This window comes from Ochotona princeps, chromosome 29 (genome assembly GCF_030435755.1).
Source record: "Ochotona princeps isolate mOchPri1 chromosome 29, mOchPri1.hap1, whole genome shotgun sequence".
In the NCBI taxonomy this organism is placed as follows: Eukaryota; Metazoa; Chordata; class Mammalia; order Lagomorpha; family Ochotonidae; genus Ochotona; species Ochotona princeps.
Window position 1 is genome coordinate 5,859,042 of NC_080860.1, and position 17,801 is coordinate 5,876,842.

A 17,801-nucleotide genomic window follows, 5' to 3' on the forward strand; every position below is an offset into this window, starting at 1 on the left:
TGACTCCAAGCTACCTGGGCTCCTGCCACTCACATTGGAGCCCAGGATTGAATTTTACACTCCTGACTTCCGCGTGGCCCAGCCCTGGCTGTTATGGGCATCTGGGGAGTGAACCAGCAGATGGGAGACCACTGTCTGTCTCTGTGCTTGTCAAACCATTCCATCAATCATTTAGAAATAGCATCTCAGGTAGGTCCTAGTAATTTAGAACAGAAACGTGGGAGATACAGATTGAGTTTCTGACCCCTCGCTCCAGCCTGGTTAAGCCTCAGCTGTTGCAATATTTTGGGTGTGAACCAACAGGTGGGAGATCTCTGTGACCTTTGGTCTCTTAGACTGTCAAATGCAGAAAATAATTACAAGGAGCACAACAGCTACCCCGACACTAGGCAGTCACATCCAGCCTGCCACTCTCCTGGCCTTCCTGTAATCTACCCCAGGACCTTGGCACATGTCACGCGTGTTTGTTGAACCTTTGCTTCCTCCTGGTCTCAGCTCAAATGGCCTTTCCTCTGAGAAGCTGCCCCGGCCCAGTGCCTGGGTGTTCCTTCCTCTCATTCTCTTCAGAGTGCTCAGTCTTTTCCGTAGTTTTCTTCTGTGTTGACTTTCTTGTTGGTCATTTTTGTATTGAGGACCCGGACCTTCTCGTGGCCTTCCTTGCCATCCCCCAGAGCAATGCCTAGAACATAGTAGGTGCTCAGTAAGCTCGTTCCGTGAATGAGCAAAGAAGGAACGGAGCTGTTCCGGAAGCAAATATTCTCTCTTTCTTTCTTTTTAGTTTGTTGATTCATTTTATAGATCAGTTGCAATTACAGCTTTTCATTTTTATAGGAGGGAGCTGTTCACGGCCCAGTAGCTTTATGAGCTGAGAGTGATGAGTGCAGCTGTGTAGCCTGCACCATGAGGGGATGAGCCTGTCACAAGCTCTATGACTGCGCTGAGAAGGTGCGGGATTCTGCCTTAGGATCAGGGTTCCTTGATTGTTATTGTTACAGTACTGGCCTCTTCCAGAGCATGTTGGATCGCTGTTATTGTTTCTTTTCTTTACAATTTAGTTGAGACAATAGAAGTTACCTTTATGTAACCAGTATAGTTCTGACCAGGCAGGGGGGAAGAAAGGGAAAAAATAATTAGGGTCCCTTTCATGAAATTAGCAGCCTGTGGGAGCTACACGTCTCTCTCATTCTGTAATTTAAATGAATGTGCTTCTGCCTAGTGGCTGGTGCTTTGTCAGACACAGGTGTACCTGCCCAGATCTGTGGAAGCATGGCGCCCTTGGAACTGTCACAGAATATGGACTCTGAAGACCCCGGGGGTGAGGTAAACTGCAAACAACGGAGTGCCTTGCAGCCCGTGCTTGGCTTTCACGAGGAGCTGGGTCTGTTAGAGTAAGTGACCCCACTGTCAAAATACATATATGTTTGAGGGGGTTGGGCAGGCTATTCATTTGGAAGCTCTCCATGAGCCCAGTTGCGTTCTCAGTGCTGTATTGCTTTGTGCTCCTGGCTTTGCTTCACGCATTGTGTATCTGGTGTTTGGAAGGTTCCGGAGGGGTGATTGCAAGTTGAGGGCTGTCACCCTGGTTCTCAGAATGCACACCCCTTCTGTGGGGCTGGAAGGTAGGGAGGAGGAACTTGTCATTATTGCATCTCTTGGGACTTCTGCCTCTTCTCCACTTTTGCTGGGGTTCCGGAGGAGTTTAAGGTGAAGTCTGAACGTGACATCTGGGGATAAACAAGGTTATTCTGGAAGGGCTGGCTGGCAGCCAAGTTCCACCTTTTAAATAACAATGGTCATTTGTAATTTATTGTTGTTGCCATTCCTGTCTGGTCTGCTCCAGTTCTGCACTGGGTCTGGCTTAAGCCCTTTCTCTGCGTGGCCTTCCTTGACCTGCACATGAAACCTGGGAAATGGATCTAATTATGCCCATTTTATGGATGGGAAAACTGAGACTCAGAGGAGGCAAACTGCATGCGCCAGGTCACAGAGCAGGTACAGACCGTGGTGGAGATGGACACTCAGGGCTGTCTGACTGTAAAGCTGGTAGGGTTTCCTTAGGGGTGGGCTTTGCGGGGATCTCCCCCAGGGTACTGGTTGGAGCTCCAGACTTTGCCCCTTCTGGAATGAGGTGTCAGGGAGGCTCTTGCTGGCCTGGAGGCTCCCAGAATGGTCTCTGCCATCAGACAGACCTGCAGGTGGGATCCTGGCTTTCCATGAAGCAGTCATAGTTGGTTGAACAGGTCCCCCTTCCCCAAGACATCCACGTCTTAATCCTGGAGCCCTAGAATCTGTCCCCTCACAGGGCAGTGTCTGAAAGTGGCCTGTGTGATCCAGGCCGGCCCCATCCCGACACAGTGCCCTGTGAGAGGGGGCAGGAGGCCCCAGGCGTGTGGAGACAGTACTGGAATCTGGAACTGGGTGATGAGCATTGAAGATGGAGGAGGGGTTGGGTGAGCAGGCAGCCATGGATGCCATGAAAGGCCAGCACACTCGTGACCTGGCCCCAGGAGCCCCCGCGGGAGCCAACTCCCTGGCCGGGCTGGCGTTGGCAGTCTACCTGTGGGCTTCTGGGACTGTGGGAGAAACAGCTTGCCTTGTTTGGCTTCTACATTCCTGGTAATTTGTTTCTGCACTTGTGGGAGTTAGTGCGCCTGATTTTCCTCCCTGAACTATGAGTGAAGCCCCCCTGGACTTGCGTGGGTAGAAGGATGACAACGATGGTGCCCTTGGCATAGCTTGGCAGTGGGGGTGGTGGGTCTGTGGGTGTCAGGCCCCCCTGCGTCCGTGTGGACCCCATGTCTGTGTGGTCCGCGTGTCAGGTGTTGCTGTAACCACCGTCAGAACTGTTGCTGGGAAAAGAAGCTGGCGAAGAGCTTGGAAATGAACCCCGATCTGTGAGCAGTTTCTTGTGCGAACCTGCATCCTTCCTCCAGGGTTCTCGTCATCCATCGAGGGCCTCCTGTCCCCAACTGTGTATTTGCTAGGACTCGGCCCCCGGCGTGGGATCTGGCATGCAGTATAAGCTGCGAGAACAGCTAAGAACGGGGGAGAGTGTGTGTTTCTCTCTGGGAGAGGCCCTGTCACTGTGAGGACAGCCTAGTGGGCCAGACCTGCCCCGGCCATCTGTCAGTTCTGGCACCTCCTCCCTGTAGCCTCCAGCGCTCTCTGCCCCACCTGGGCACCAGCCCATGTGCTCTTTCTCTCCCTCTCTCGGCCTCCTGCCGTTAGGCCCTGGGAAGGGTTATCTCTATGGTAACAGGTTGTGGGTGGGTCATTGGCCAAGGTAGGCAAAGGGGTCTCCAGCCTGTTTTCCTTGGGGACGCCCCTCGGACCAGAGTGCCGATCCCCATGTTGGCCTCAGAGAGGTCTTGCTGCTGGGCATGCCTGGTCCAGGAGCTCCTGGGAAGTGGCTGCCATGTGTCACTCCCCGATTGCTTCTCGTACTTGCATCCACCCTGGCCTCGTCCTTGACAGCCAACTGCCCACTCAGCACCTATACTGGGTGTCTCTGGGATCTCAGAGCAAGTGCCTAATACCCACTCTCTTTGCAAACAAAATCCTGTGACTCCCCATCTTCCTGATGCGATCAAAGGCCCGCTGTCCCTCTGCCTCTGCTCAGGCTCCTTCCTCTCCGTCGTCCTCTATGTCCAATCCATCAACTCAGCCTATCAGTTCCACATTTAAGCCACACCCAGAGTCTCTAGGCGCTTCTTACTAATGCCATGGTTGCCTCCCAGGGTCATGGTTCTCCTCCCTGCTGGTTCTCAATGCACCACAGCTGCTGTGACCCCATTAAAAACCCATGTTGGCCTGTCACTCTGCTTACATCCCATTGGCCTGATCCTGGCCATGGTCCACTCCAGTGTCCATGAGGCAAGGAAATACACACCTTCCCTGGAGATAGGGGAAAGGACATGTGTTGAATAATCATTTATTGTGCCCTAGGGCATTTGGGATTTCAAAATCAGAAGGAGCCCTGGAATTACCCTGGGAGTTCAACCCTTACTCTGATGAAGATGGGGTGCTCCAGAAGCTATGGAGTGACAGTGACAAGATCAGAATGCTGTGTGGGGAGTGCACAGCAGTGACAAAGGCAGTTGGGAGTGGCTCGGAGGCTGTAGTGGGTGAAACAGAGACACGGTGGGTGGCTTGTCCTTGCCTGACCCCATGCCTCACTCTTCTGGAACTTTCTGTGCTGTGAATTCCTGGTGTATGGGGATAATAGAACTGTGCTGAGCAAATGCTTGTGCATGTAGCAAATTAGGAATAATGAAAACTGGTCTATGCTGAGACACCTACTGATTGGCTCTAGATTATAAAACAAAGAGGTGAAAATGACTCAGTAGTAAGCACTTTGGAGATTCCAGGCTCTCAGCATACAGAAAATCTTTGTGGAATGAGGTCATTGCTTTCTTATCCCAAGAAATTAGCCTGTGTTCGTGTTGGGTGTAATAAGGAAAAGCTCCCTTTCTCTCTTTGGACAGCTAGTTATTAGTGCTTGCTTTTTTCTTTTCTTTTTGAAACCACTTTTTGCTTTTTTGTCTGTATTACAGCACAAAAGGGGAATGCCTTTTAGTTGAGTCAGTGGTAATAATGAAAATGAAGGAATAATAATGGATGCTGCGTATCAAGTGGCTGTTGTACCACATATGACACTAAGAGCTCTATATATGAATTATGCCATTGGTTCATTGTAACTAGCTATGACTACCGTGCCTATCCCCCATGTCAATGTCAGAACAAAACAGGTGCTTGGATAAGGTAGCTTGTCCAAGATCACAGCTAGGAAGAGGTAGAGTCACGCTCTCTTAGGTAGCAAATCGGTGTGCTGTTTGTGACCCCATAGGGTGATTTATCCTCCTGTGTGTTCATGCATCTGTCGTTCCTTCCATCCATACACCCCCGTCTACTCAGCTATTCATCCCGTTCATCTTATCGAGCCCCATTATGTGCTGGCAGGATCAGGTGATAACATGGTGTCTTGCCCAGAGCCTATCTCCTTCTTGATGCTCACAATGATTTATTCTCATTTTAGGATTCTCTAAAATGGAAATTCTTATTCAGATGATTCATTGAGAGAATGTTCTGTGTGAGCACAGCAGGAGAAGGCGGGACAGAGACTCAGCCCGTGCTTGGTGTCAGGTGGTAATGACCTTGGCCTGATCCTGTAGGGAGTTTCCTGTCTGGGGATGAGGAGGTCATTTTTCTATACCATATATCTGTCAATCATGTTATGGTAAAGCCCCATGGGAAAGGTGGTTCCAGTATTGCTGTGGACTGTTCCCTAGAGCAGGGCGTAGCTGTGCAACTGTGAGTTCTTAGTAGCCACTGCTGCCAGCAGCTGGGGCGGGTGCACCTGCCAGACCGAGAGATTCTGGACCCAGCCCAGTAGTCCCACCACCTTCCTCTGCATGTCTCCTATTATTCAGGTCAACTTCATGCGTCTGCTCAATGAACAGTGTCCAATGGCTCCCTTGGGGCTGGGGACCCTCGTAGGCACTGGGGACATTGAAGTAAGACAAATACAGCCCTTGCCACCGCTCTAATTTTGGTGGGAACAGGTATTCATCAGGTGATTATTGTAAGGTGGGTTAAGTCCCTGGTGTGAGAGGTGATGGACAAGCCTGATGGAGCAGCGAGACGGAGTGAGATGGGTTAGGGGATGAGACAGAAGATTCCATGAAGAGGAGACAACGTGGTGTGTGAGCTGCGTCATTCCCACGTGCAGCTACCTGCAGAGCCCACAGGTGCTCGTGAGTAGCTTTGGAATGACTGTTCCTTTGTCCTCTGCTCCCGCCTCTGTTCAGGTTATCTCTGTCTTGTGGCAACCTTGGGCGCATAACTTGACCTCTCTTCAGGGTTCCCAAGAGAATCCCATTGTGCCAAAACCTTCTGGAGCAATGTGGACTTGGCTAAAGATTTCAGAGTGAGGTGGAGGAGGGGCTTTGTACAAATCAACATTAACAGTTCAAAAAAACACCCACAAATCTCCTTTGGACGTTTCTGTCCCCTCTCCTTGGAAAACACAGGATGGATGCCTCTCAGGACTAGCTGCCACTGAGTGTCTCTGTTTGTTGGTGCGGTCATAGGTCTGGCCCTTTGACTCTTCCAACTGTCAGAACTTCAAGTCTATGCCCTTCCCTTTTCTGATCCACACCAGGCTCAAGCTTGCACCCTCTAAGCGCACTCCAGTGGGTAAACCATGAGGGGTCATCCTTGAGGAGCAGTGCATGATGGGAAAGTCTCTCTCTTGACAGCTTCCATATCCTGCACTCGGAGTGATAACCACCAGAAGACATTCTTGCAATACCCCAGAGACGCTTTTGATGATGGTGACTGAGGGAGACAGTGAAGGGCAGGAATGTGGCTGAGGAATCCAGGATATATGGACAGCCCCACCCCCAAATATCATTTTGTGTGGCTAGAGCCAAATGGACAGGGACAAGAGGTGAGAGGTGAAGTCCAAGATGTGAGTAGGCCCGCTCTTGGGGGGACCTTGCAGGCCATAAGTAAAGGGGCTGACGTTAAGAAACTAGACCGCATCTGTCACCCTTCAAGCCACCAGTATTCATTGTTTTCACTTGGATTTCATGAAGAATCATATATTTGCTAAATGACAGCAAACCTTAGGATTTTGATCTGAGAGAGAGAGCATGCTTCTTGAAGATTAGACTTCATGAAGACTTCGAAACCTGGAGTGGGATTCGGGCTCAACTCTTGGCTCCGCCATGTGACCCTGAGTCAGTGACACAGACTCCGTGCTTCCCTCTGGATGTCCTGCCTGCTTTTCTCTCTCTAGTTCTTCCTTGGCGAGATAACATTCAGGTCCCATGATGGGTGTTTTTCCCCAGGAGCGACAGCAAGGTTCGTGCTTTGTGCCAACTTAAAAAACAAACAGGCCGCCGGTTTTGAGTGGATGGAGTCCATGCTGAGGGCTGTTTCCTTTGGGATTTGGGTGATTCCTCACTTGAGGGTCTCTCTGTGAGTCAGATGTGCTCCCCAAGGAGATTGCTGAGGGGTTCCTGGGGTGCTTGGACCTGGCACGACATGATCCCGTAAGTCTTTTATTTATTTATTTATTTTAGATTAATTTATCCTTGTTGGAAAAGCAGATTTACAGAGAGGAGAGACAGAAAGATCTTCTGTCTGCTGGTTCACTCCCCAAGTGGCCACAACACAGAGTGCTGCCCCTGAGTTCCTGTAGCCTACCCTCATTCATGAGTCTCTGGGGTGCAGGGGTGCGGGTTGGTGGATTATGTGCTGAGAACCCGGCCCTGTCTGCTTCTGCCGGGAAGTATAAGGGCCAGGAAGGCGGTGGCTTTAGGAGTTGTGCTCCGTCTCCCTGGAAAGCTTGACCTTTGGCCTCCACAAGGGAGGCTGCCAGGGCTGGAATACAGGTCAGTAAACCCTTCCAGATTGTCCCCAGTCCTTGGCCCGAGAAGACCCTGATCCTTGCTGGCAAACACCAGTGGCAGGGTTCCTGTCATTGCTGTATGGAGGAGGGACCCCGTTGGCAGATGAGGGGGCCATGGAGGGAGTTGTGCCTCCATCAGACCTTGTACCTATTAACTCCCAGGTGCAAATCCCGACGCTGGCCCCCCACTCTCTTCCTCGTCCTCCATCTTCTCACGTCACTCCCTCACTTGCTTTGGGTGCCTGGCGTCTCCTCACCTGGGGTACCAGTTAAACTCCAGTTGCTGTTGGTTTCTGGGTGCCAGGTTGTTGCCTACCTACACCTGCACACAGCTTGCTTCAGGGGCCTCATTAGCCTCATTAGCCATCTGTCCCAGCTAATTAGGTCCATGACAATGAAGAATATAGATGCGTTCTCCCATCAATCCCTAATCTGATATTGGCCAGAAGTGTGCTTGAAGGAGCCCCAATTCCTCTTGGGATCTTGAACATGGATAGTCCACAAAGGGACTTATAATAATTAAAAGAAAAGTCAGGGTGGGGGACCGGAGAAGGGGGTTACTGGGGAGGGGGCAGCAGGCTTTTCTGCTTGGTGTAGTAGGGACCCAGAAAGACCCCCTCTGACAGTGCCCGTCTCCCTCAGCACTTCCCATCAGTAGTGCTGGAGAGAGAGCAGACCCCCAGGGTACCCATCCTATTGTGCAGCAAGAGAGAGCTGGAGTTCAAGGCTTGCCTGCCTCCATCGACCACCAGGTCTTGAGACCGCTGCTGGCCTTGCAGACGTGCCCAGAGAGGAAGGCGGTGGCCTTTGCCATTCCACAGTGACTGCTCAGAACTGGGGCTCACAGAGACCCCTCTCCTCTCCTTCTTTTCCTTCCTCTCTCCTTTCTTATCTGGACAATTATCCTGACACAGTCAGTGTGCAGTAAATACATATTTTTAAATTGCATCATATCCAGTTTGGAGTAAGGGGTGCTTAGTTTCCCAGCTTGATGGAGTCGACTGTCACGTCTGAGTACTCAGAGGTCCTGCAGAGGCAGGGGACTGTGATGGTGGCGTTGAAAAAACTTTGCAAAATCTCAGCCATTACCTAAAATCCTCTAAGGGGCACGGGGTGGAAGAGCGTGAAGAATGCTGAACATGACAAGTGGGACTCGTTTAGTCCCTGATGTCTCTAGTCTTCCGCTCTAGAATCTTCTCTCCCTGGACAGCTTTCCCTCTCCTCTCTGCTCTGCAGCAGTGATGGTGGAAAAAAAAAAAATGCAGGCATTCTTAGTGGAACATTGAGTGTGTGTGTGTGTGTGTGTGTGTGTGTGTGTTGGGGGTGGGGAGCATGCGGGGAAATAGTCATCTGAAACAGCCAGACATCGGGATGCTTGGTTTAGGAGCTGGGTACCGTTGCACTAGCATGCATTTTTTGTGTTCTGAGCTTTTAAAATGATGCAGTGATGGTACAGCTGCTGGTCGGACGTGATAAATGGCCTGCTGTAGTCCTCTGCTGGAGCTTGCATGCTAGAAGGCACGTTTTTCCAAAGGTCACTATTTAATCTTTGCCTCTTGCAGCCAGTCAGCATCTAGGCTCTAATACATTGTAAGCTGGACAGCAAAATACTGTCTGCTTGCTTTCTCTGCCCTTGGTGAGTATAACTCGCGTTGCTGGCCATTGCTTGGGACGCATGGCTGCGATGACCTCGATGACCAGGGGTGCTGGAGGCGGCTGAATATGGAGGCTGCAGCCTTCATTGCAGCAAAGTACCGGGGACTGTCTCCATCTGTGACAGCCTCGTTAGAACAGAGACAAGGGGATTCTTACATGGATGGCAGTGCGGTCAAAACACAGCTGCCTGCCTGCCTTCAGGCCCTCCTTCTTCAGTCTGAAGTCCATAACTGGAGCCCAATGCTTTCTCCAACACCTGACGCTCACTACTAACTCTGACCATTTTCGCAACAATCCTACCTGGCAAACTCCACTATGGTTCCTATTTTCTGGGGAGTGGAGCACAGAGCAGGGTAAGGGACCTGTACAAGGTTACACAGTCAGAAGGTGAGGAAGCTGGGCTTGCCAACCCGGGGTGTCTGACTCTGGGCACATGCGCCTCCCTGCCGCCCTCTGGATGCCAGGGACAGCTGTGAACAGCACCACGTCTGTTCCATAAACAGCAAACATGGCATTTACATTGTCCAGTGATGTTCGTGTCTTCCCTGTCTGCTTCACTTCACAGTCACTATGCTTTCTAATCTGTACATCAGCCCAGTGAGCCAGGCATTTGCGTCCTCATCCAGTTAGTGAGAAAGTGCAGAAAGATCAGAGAGGTGAAGTTCAACTGTCCCAAAGTAACCAAAATTCATGACACATAGTTAACTGAATTTCATGTAAACAATTGTTTTGGTAGAAAAGGATCTCCATGAAATATTTGGGCATATAACTTATGCTGGAAACTACTTGTTGAACTGAAATTCAAATGTAATGGAGTATCTCAGATTTGCCAACACTACACACTTAGCAGGGGGTAGGTTTTTTTTTTAAGATTTATTTTGTTTTTATTGGAAAGTCAGATATACAGAGAAGAGGAGAGACAGAGGAAGATCTTCCATCCGATGATTCCCTTCCTAAGTGAGCGCCTCAGCCTGAGCTGAGCTGATCCTAAGCCAGGAGCCAGGAGCTTTTCCATGTCTTCCACACAGGTGCAGGGTCCCAAAGCTTTGGGCTGTCCTCGACTGCTTTCCCAGGCCACAAGCAGGGAGCTGGATGGGAAGCAGTGCTGCCAGGGTTAGAACCGGTGCCCATATGGAATTCTGGCGCATGCAAGGTGAGGACTTAGCCACTAGGCCACTATCCCAGGCCCAGGAGTAGTTTTTAAAAAGATTTATTTCATTGGGCATGACACGATGGCTTGACTGGCTGATTCTCTGCCATTCAAGCACTGGGATTCCATATGGGCGCCAGTTCATGTCCCAGCTGCTCCACTTCCCATCCAGCTCCCTGCCTGTGGCCTGGGAAAGCAGCAGAGGATGGGCCAAAGCCTTGGGATCCTGCACCCATGTGGGGGATCCCGCTTGAGATCAGCTCAGCTCTAGCTATTGCACTTATATGGGATCCCGGAGTGTGCAAGATGAGGACTTTAGCCACTAGACTACTACGCCAGGCCCTAAAGCAAAAACTTAAAGCTGGGTTTTGTTCAGATATAATCTGGAATTTTCTATGTCAAATGGAGAGATGCTAAGACTTGTTGGGGCAAAGCTTATCAAGCGTAGAATTTGAGATGATGTCGTATTGTCTACCACCCGTGGTTGTAACTGACTGCATTGAAGGGTCAGTGTCTACTGTCGGATGGAGGCGTGTTGGAGGCTGGCATTGTGGCACAGCCGGCAAAGCTGCTGCCTGTGGTGCTGAGATTCTCCTACTGGTGCTGGTTTGCGTTCCGGTCACTGCACTTGTGATCCAGCTCCCTGCCAATGCACCTGGGAAAGCATCTGTAGACGGTCCAAGTGCTTGGGCCCCTAACCCATGTGAGGGACTCTGGGGCAGCTCCTGGCTTCAACCTGGCCCGGTTCTGGCCATTGTGGCCATTTGGGGAATGAAGCAGCAGATGGAAGATGTGTCTCTTTCTAACTTTGCCTTTTAAAAAGAAAAACAAAGTTTCTGTCTTTTGAAGTTAGCGCCTTTAGTTTCCCTTCAATAGCTGCTTTCTGCAGGTCTTTCAAACGAGGCCCTTGTCCCTGCAGCTTTTTCTAGATTCTCCCAGTGGAAATCGTCCTGGCCCTTTACGGATCTACTCCATCTGACGTCAGGAGAGCAGGTGCTCTGAGTGTGAGAACAAAGCCCTTGAGCTGCGTTCTCAGATTGTGATCACAACCAGAAGACATATTTCTGCCAGCAGCGCTTGAAGCAAAGCCGAATGCTGCTTTTGGGGAGGCAGGTGTAGGTGTTTCAGAGCCAACCTTTGTGCTCCTGCTGCGGCTTGAATAGTCTTCAGTGTTGGGGACACATTGTGTCTGGTTGGGCTTTCACAGGGTGTCTTTTAACCATCTTCACAGTCTCCCCCTCCCCCGACCAAACGATGGCAGATGCTTCCAGTTGATTTAATTCGTCCATGGGTGTGAGAACTGCGCTTGGATCGGTGTGCGAATACAGATGGGGTGTTGTAGCATTGGCGGTAGACAACCTACAGATGCCACAAGCAGCAGTGAGGGCACAGTGGTTAAAGCCCCGTTCTGCGCTGCCTTTGGGACCTGGGGACCTTCTAGGTCATCTTGAACTTTCTTTGGTAAAACGAAGTAGTAGCACTGCTTATCTTGGGGAGGCAGGGAGTTGCTGGAAGGGTGAAACATGACAGGGAACTGGTGCCACCTGCTCCAAGGGCAGTGAGAAGGGCCTCATGGTGGAGGGAAGAGTTGGCTGTGGATGAGGGAAGGGCTTGGCAGGTGCGCTGAGGCCCCGTAGAGGAGCCCCACTCCGTGAGCAGCATGGCTGAGCAAAAGTGAGAGAGTGGAAAGGGCTGAGGCTGGGAGGCTCAGAGGTGTAGAGCATTGTGGGTACTGAACAATCACCTCTTTCTGCGAGCAGAGTCAAGCGCCTCTGAGAGCCTTCAATAGGCGGCGTAACAGGCTCTTATCTTGAACAGTGTGGAGTGGACTTGCGGGGATCAGGAGCCAAGGCCAAGAGCCCAGTTAGGAAGCAGTTACAGTGCTGAGGGTGGGAGAAGGTGAAGGCTCATCCCTGCTATTCGCTGGGCAGACGATGAGACGGAATGGGTCCTGGGCACCCTTTGGAGTCTGAGCGGACAGGATGTGATGATGGATGGTGTGGCCTGTTTGTCAGGAAGATGCTCTAGAGGAAACAAATGTTTTGCTGCATCTGTAGGAATGGCTGCTAAGTGCCTGATGTATTGGGGCAAGATCCTTTTGTTGATAGGTAATGGTAGCTGCTGGGCTGGTGCCCAGACTGGAGGATTAATTGACCTTCACCTGCTGATGCCTCTTGGTGCATCTACTCAGGCTTGGAGGGGGAGGAGGACTGTTAATTAAAATGGTTAACGTTGACTGAGAACATCGCTTTTTTCCTGCCAGCCAATGTCCTCAGCTTTCTGATTTCGCCGAGAGGGCAGCTGGGTAGTCCCTGCTCGGTACTTGCAAGCGTTTGTGAAATAATCCAATGCTTAGGTCCACATTGGGAGGGCAGGGTCAAAGTTTTCACCCTCCATTCTCCACCCCTCTTTCTGGGATATTTTGTGTTTATCTCCTACATGCAAGACTGTCCCCTGCCGGTCTAAGGAGCCCCTCGGGGCCCCTGTGCAAGATTCCAAGTCAGACAGACATGAGTTCGAATCCTGGATTTCCGCCTTGACAGATGCCTACGGGTCAGGCAGAATAACCACCTCAGCCTCAGTTCTTCCCGTGCCAAGAAGGCAATGTGGCCTTTGCTTTCTCAGGTGGGTGTTGGCAGAGAGCCTGGCCCATGGCGTGAGGCAGGTCCATGTACCCCTGGGAATCTTACTTCCGTGTCAGAAAATGGTGTGTCCCGCTGAGAAGGAAGCAGTTGTGAGAGGCGCTTGGTGTGTGTCCACAGGACAGGCCCTCCCACTGTGAGGGGATGAAGAGGCTCCTGGCTGGGGTAGCTGGGGGTGAGGGAGGGCTGGTGTCAGAGTTCTACTTCCTAATGGTGTCACAGTGTTTCCTAGAAAGTGGCATGGGCCTGGCGCGGTAGCCTAGCAGCTAAAGTCCTTGTCTTACACATACTGGGATCCCGGATGAACACTGGTTCTAATCCCAGCAGCCCTGCTTCCCATCCAGCTCCCTGCTTGTGGCCTGGGAAAGCAGTTGAAGACGGCCTAACGCCTTGGGACCCTGCACCCACGTGGGCGATCCGGAAGAGGCTTCTGGCTTCGGATCAGTTCAGCTCAGGCTGTTGCGGCCACTTGGGGAGTGAATCAGTGGATGGAAGATCTTCTTCTCTCTCCTCTTTGTATATCTAACTTTCCAAAAAAAGAAAAAAAAGTGGCAGTGCTAGCTTTTTTTTTTTTTTTAGGAGGCCATTAAGAGGGTTATGTAGGGAGTGCTTCTGCGGGAAAAAAATGCAACATCAAGTGTTTGCACATCAGGGCAGGGGCTGTCCTCACCCCTGACACAGTGGGGAGGAGGGAGGTGAGGCGCTCAGCATCACTTTGGGCTTGAGTTTTCTATTCCTCATATTCTAGGGGACAGTTTTTCCTGCTCTGGGTTCTGTTCACTTTCCGGTTCCTCTGTCATGCGCTGAGCTTCCTGTGGCACGTCCCACTTCCACACCTTCCAGATGAATCAGTTCTTCCTTTAGACCTAACTGCCAGGGATCACAGGTGTTGGACAAAGAATGTTCTGTGTTAGATCTCGCCAGGCATATGTCCATCCTCTGGCCCAGACTGGGAGGAAGACATCTCCACCCACAGAGAAGGATCGCAAAGCTCCGGGAGGTTGTGCTCTGAGAAGCAGCTTAGGCTTTTGCCGAGAGTACGAGGGGATCTCGCTTCTCCCCAGCATCTTAAGTCGGAGGGGGGCATACACATTGGCCAGGAGGACTAGCCCAAAATTATTTGAGGCTTCGCAGTTTGACTATGGGTCCCAAATACTTTATTTACAAAAGTGTTGTCAACAGGCCAGATTTGCCATGAGCTGTGGTTAATCAATTCAGGCTTTGTGGTCTGATGGCTGCCAATCACCATGCCCCACTTATCTTGAATGTGGAGCTGCACAGGAGTAGGTACATGGCCAGGCTGGGCCAATCAGTGACTCCTCTGGGATGGATACAAGATGCTGGATTCCTATCTATGTATCTATGTATCTATCTATCTATCTATCTATCTATCTATCATCTATGGCATAATTATTGCACAGGTACAGTGCCACTCATGGGCAGGTGAATCTATGTGAATTTAGAGCCCGAAGTCACAGGTTTGAGATGAGTAAGCCAGCCCCCTTGCTGCCCGCTGAACACACACTCAGACACCTCCAGCTGCCTGCCTTCCCCTGAGCTGTGAGTCTAGTTTCACGGGTGCAGCCGTGGCTGCAGTCACAGTGGGGGTGACAGATGGGAAATTAGTTGGCTTCTGTTTCTGGAGATGGAACTTAAATTGCGTGCGAGCCTTTCTGATGTGTGGTGCCGGGAACATTTTAATGGCATAGGGGCAGTGGGGGGCATGCCTGAAAGCCTTGGCTCTATTGTGCGCACTGCAGCAGGGACAACACCTTCCGCTGCTCATCGGCCTTCTGGGCTTTCAGACCCAGCCGGTGCCTCCCAGCCCTGACGCCCAGCACTGGTGTGAGGCTGCCCAGGGTCAGCACTGCCATCCAGTGTGAGAACCCAGCCACTCCAGCACTTCCTGTCACACTTGGGGTTAAGGGAAGGAAAGGGGCATGCGCATTTCCCCCACCTGCAGCAGCACTAGTATTTCTGCTTTCTGCAGATTCATGAGTTAGAGAGCTGGGTGTAGGGAGAGATGTGAAGACCTGCCTGAGCACGGTAGGTTCTAGAAGGTCTGGGGAGGGGGGAGTGGAGGGAGGAGTCTCCACTCTTCAGTGTGTTCACCTCTGTCCCAGATCCCTCCACCAATACAACTATTTTGCCATAAAGCTAGGGTTTTGAGAATGGTCTAAACCACAATTCTGGAGTGCAAATCTTACTTATTTGTGAAAATTTAACAGATTTATTTATTAGAGAGAATGAATGATCAGTTTCATCCAATGACTCCATTCCTCAAATAGCTGGGACCAGGCTAAAACCTTGAATTCCATGTGGGTGTCCCACAGGGGACGGGGACCTGGCCCCTTGAGCCACAGTGACTGCATTCTAGGAGTCACAGTCCCACTCCAGGAGTGGAGGCAGGACTCAGGCCCAGGTGCTGTTGCACGGAACGTGGGCATCCCAAGCAGCGGCTAAGCCCACAGGCTGTAACTGCTGCCCAGAGCCCAGATCTTGGTGTCACGGCCACCATGTATTCACATGAGCTTTAGTCCCATTATGGTTCCTCACTAACACGAGCACCTGCCTTTACCCCACTCTGTCCAAGTTGACTGGAATCACCATTTGGAAATGCTGATTTGATTCTATCTACTGGAAACCTTTCAATGCCATCAAAGCTCTTGGGGCAGACCACTCACTAGGCGCCTCTGTAGCCACCTGCAACCCACTCCCAGGTTTTCTGCTCTGGTTACTGAGGCTTGCTGCAAGCTCCCCCAAAGCAGAGCGCCATATGAACCTGACCACGGCTCCTGGGCATGCTGGATAGGTGCTGGTGCCTCAAGAAGGACAGGTGGACAGGGATGGAGGCCAGCCCACCCCTACCTACCTCATGTCCGGTGGGGCTGCAGGAGAGGCTGCTGCTCTTAGGCCGCCCAAGCTGCCAGTGGCCCTGAACGTGGCAGCTAAGAACAAAACTGACCTCAAGCTGGGGAAACACTGGCCAGCAGGCCTGGTCAGTACTTTATCCCCTGCTCATAATGGCCTCTGATGTAGAAGGCTTTCTCAGGGACAACTTCTTTTAGTTACAAAGGTAATGTCCATTTTTGTAAGAGATCCAAAAGCAATGAAGTAAAAAGGAAGAGAATTCCTGCATTCCCTCGAACTTCACAAAGCCAATAGTTTAAGAGTTTGCAATTTTTAAAATGTTTCTGTAAATAGTCTTTTTTTTAAAGATTTATTTATTTTATTACAAAGGCAGATATACAGAGAGGAGGAGAGACAGAGAGGAAGATCTTCCATCCGATGTTTCACTCCCCAAGTGAACCGCAACGGGCCGGTGCGCGCCGATCCGAAGCTGGGAACCAGGAACCTCTTCCGGGTCTCAAAGCATTGGGCCGTCCTCGACTGCTTTCCCAGGCCACAAGCAGGGAGCTGGATGGGAAGTGGAGCTGCTGGGATTAGAACTGGCGCCCATATGGGATCCCGGGGCCTTCAAGGCGAGGGCTTTAGCCGCTAGGCCACGCCGCCGGGCCCTGTAAATAGTCTTTCAAACGTGTGCCCTGGTGTTGAGCGTGCATGCTAATGTAAATGAGGTCACGTTTCATGTGTTGCTGTGCTACTTGTTTACTTGTTTCTTTGTTAATATGCATTGTATACCTTTCTGTGTCAGCATATAAAGACCTTCCTTGTACTTTTTGAGATTGCATAGTATTCCTTGTTACAGGTACAATATAATTCATTTGGTCAGGTTCCAATTGATGAATAGTTGGTTTGTTTCCAATGGCTTGCTATTATAAACAATGTTGCACTGTACATTTTTCATGTTCATCTCTCAGTCCAAGTGCAGTTCTTTCTGCAGGACCCATTTCCAGCGATGGTATTGTGGAATTAAAGGACACATTTGGCTAAAGCGCTTTTGATGTTGCCAAGGGCCTCCTTGAGAGGAAGTGTCTGTTTTTCCAACCACTTGCAGGAAGTCAAAAGCTTGCTGCTCTTTGCTTCTTTTTATTATGAAAGAATGTCATGTTTATTTTATTTGAAAGGCAGAGTTACAGAGGGGGAGAGGCAGAGAGAATGACACAGAGAGGTAGAGAGAGAGGTGTGTGTGCATGCGTGCATGTACACAACACACACACACACACACACACACACACACACACACACACACAATATCTTCCATTTGCTGATCCACTCCCCAAATGGGTGAGCCAGGCTGAAACCAGGAGCTTCCTCCGGGTCTCCCTTGTAGGTACAGGGGCCTAAGCGCTTGGGCCATCCTCTGCTGCTTTCTTAGGCACCTTAGCAGGGAAGTGGATTGGAAGTGGTGCAGCCTAGTCTTGAACTGACACCCATAGGGGATCCCACTGTCACAGGCAATGACTTTACCTGTTATTCCACAACACCAGCTCCAGGTGCAGGTCTCATAGTAACTTCTTCCCTCCACTTCCCTCTCCTTACTGAAGGTTCTGTCTACCTGTGGGATTCCATGTGGCCTGGAAGCATCCTTGCTCACTGCTGAGGAGAGCAGGGATTCGAGGGCATGTCTGTGGAGTTGGCTCTTTGTGGCTCAGGTCTGGTGTCCTGGACATGGCACTGGGTGAGGACCCACAGCCCCTGAGCATCCTAGTTCAGGAGCATCTTCTGCATTGACTCTTGGGGGTCTCCATGATTGTACAACAGGCCAGCGGGGGACTGGTGGAATGCATATCCTACAGTTGACCCTCAGCCCTGATGGGCTGTCATTTAGTTCTCACTTGACTTGCTTGCCCCTGACTGGAGCATCTTTGGACCATATCCTCAACCCTCTCCCAGTGTCCCAAGATGCCCAACTCAGCACATTCACCTCTCCCTGATTCCTCTCCTGCCTTTCCTTGACCCCACACCACCCTGCTTTCCACAGTCCCCTGCCCCACCCACACTCTTCCAGACAAGGGAGTCTCAGAGAACTGTGGCC

At 51.0% G+C, this 17,801-nt stretch overlaps 1 protein-coding gene across 1 annotated transcript in view; it reads left to right on the forward strand.

The window, feature by feature from the left end:
- The window catches only part of RPH3A (rabphilin 3A), a 142,770-nt gene that overhangs the window by 7,517 nt on the left and 117,452 nt on the right, over positions 1–17,801 (forward strand). Inside the window, exon 2 of the mRNA XM_058656636.1 lies at positions 11,150–11,333. The gene's annotated coding sequence lies outside the window, so the exon portion shown is untranslated. The remainder of the gene's footprint in view (positions 1–11,149; positions 11,334–17,801) is intronic.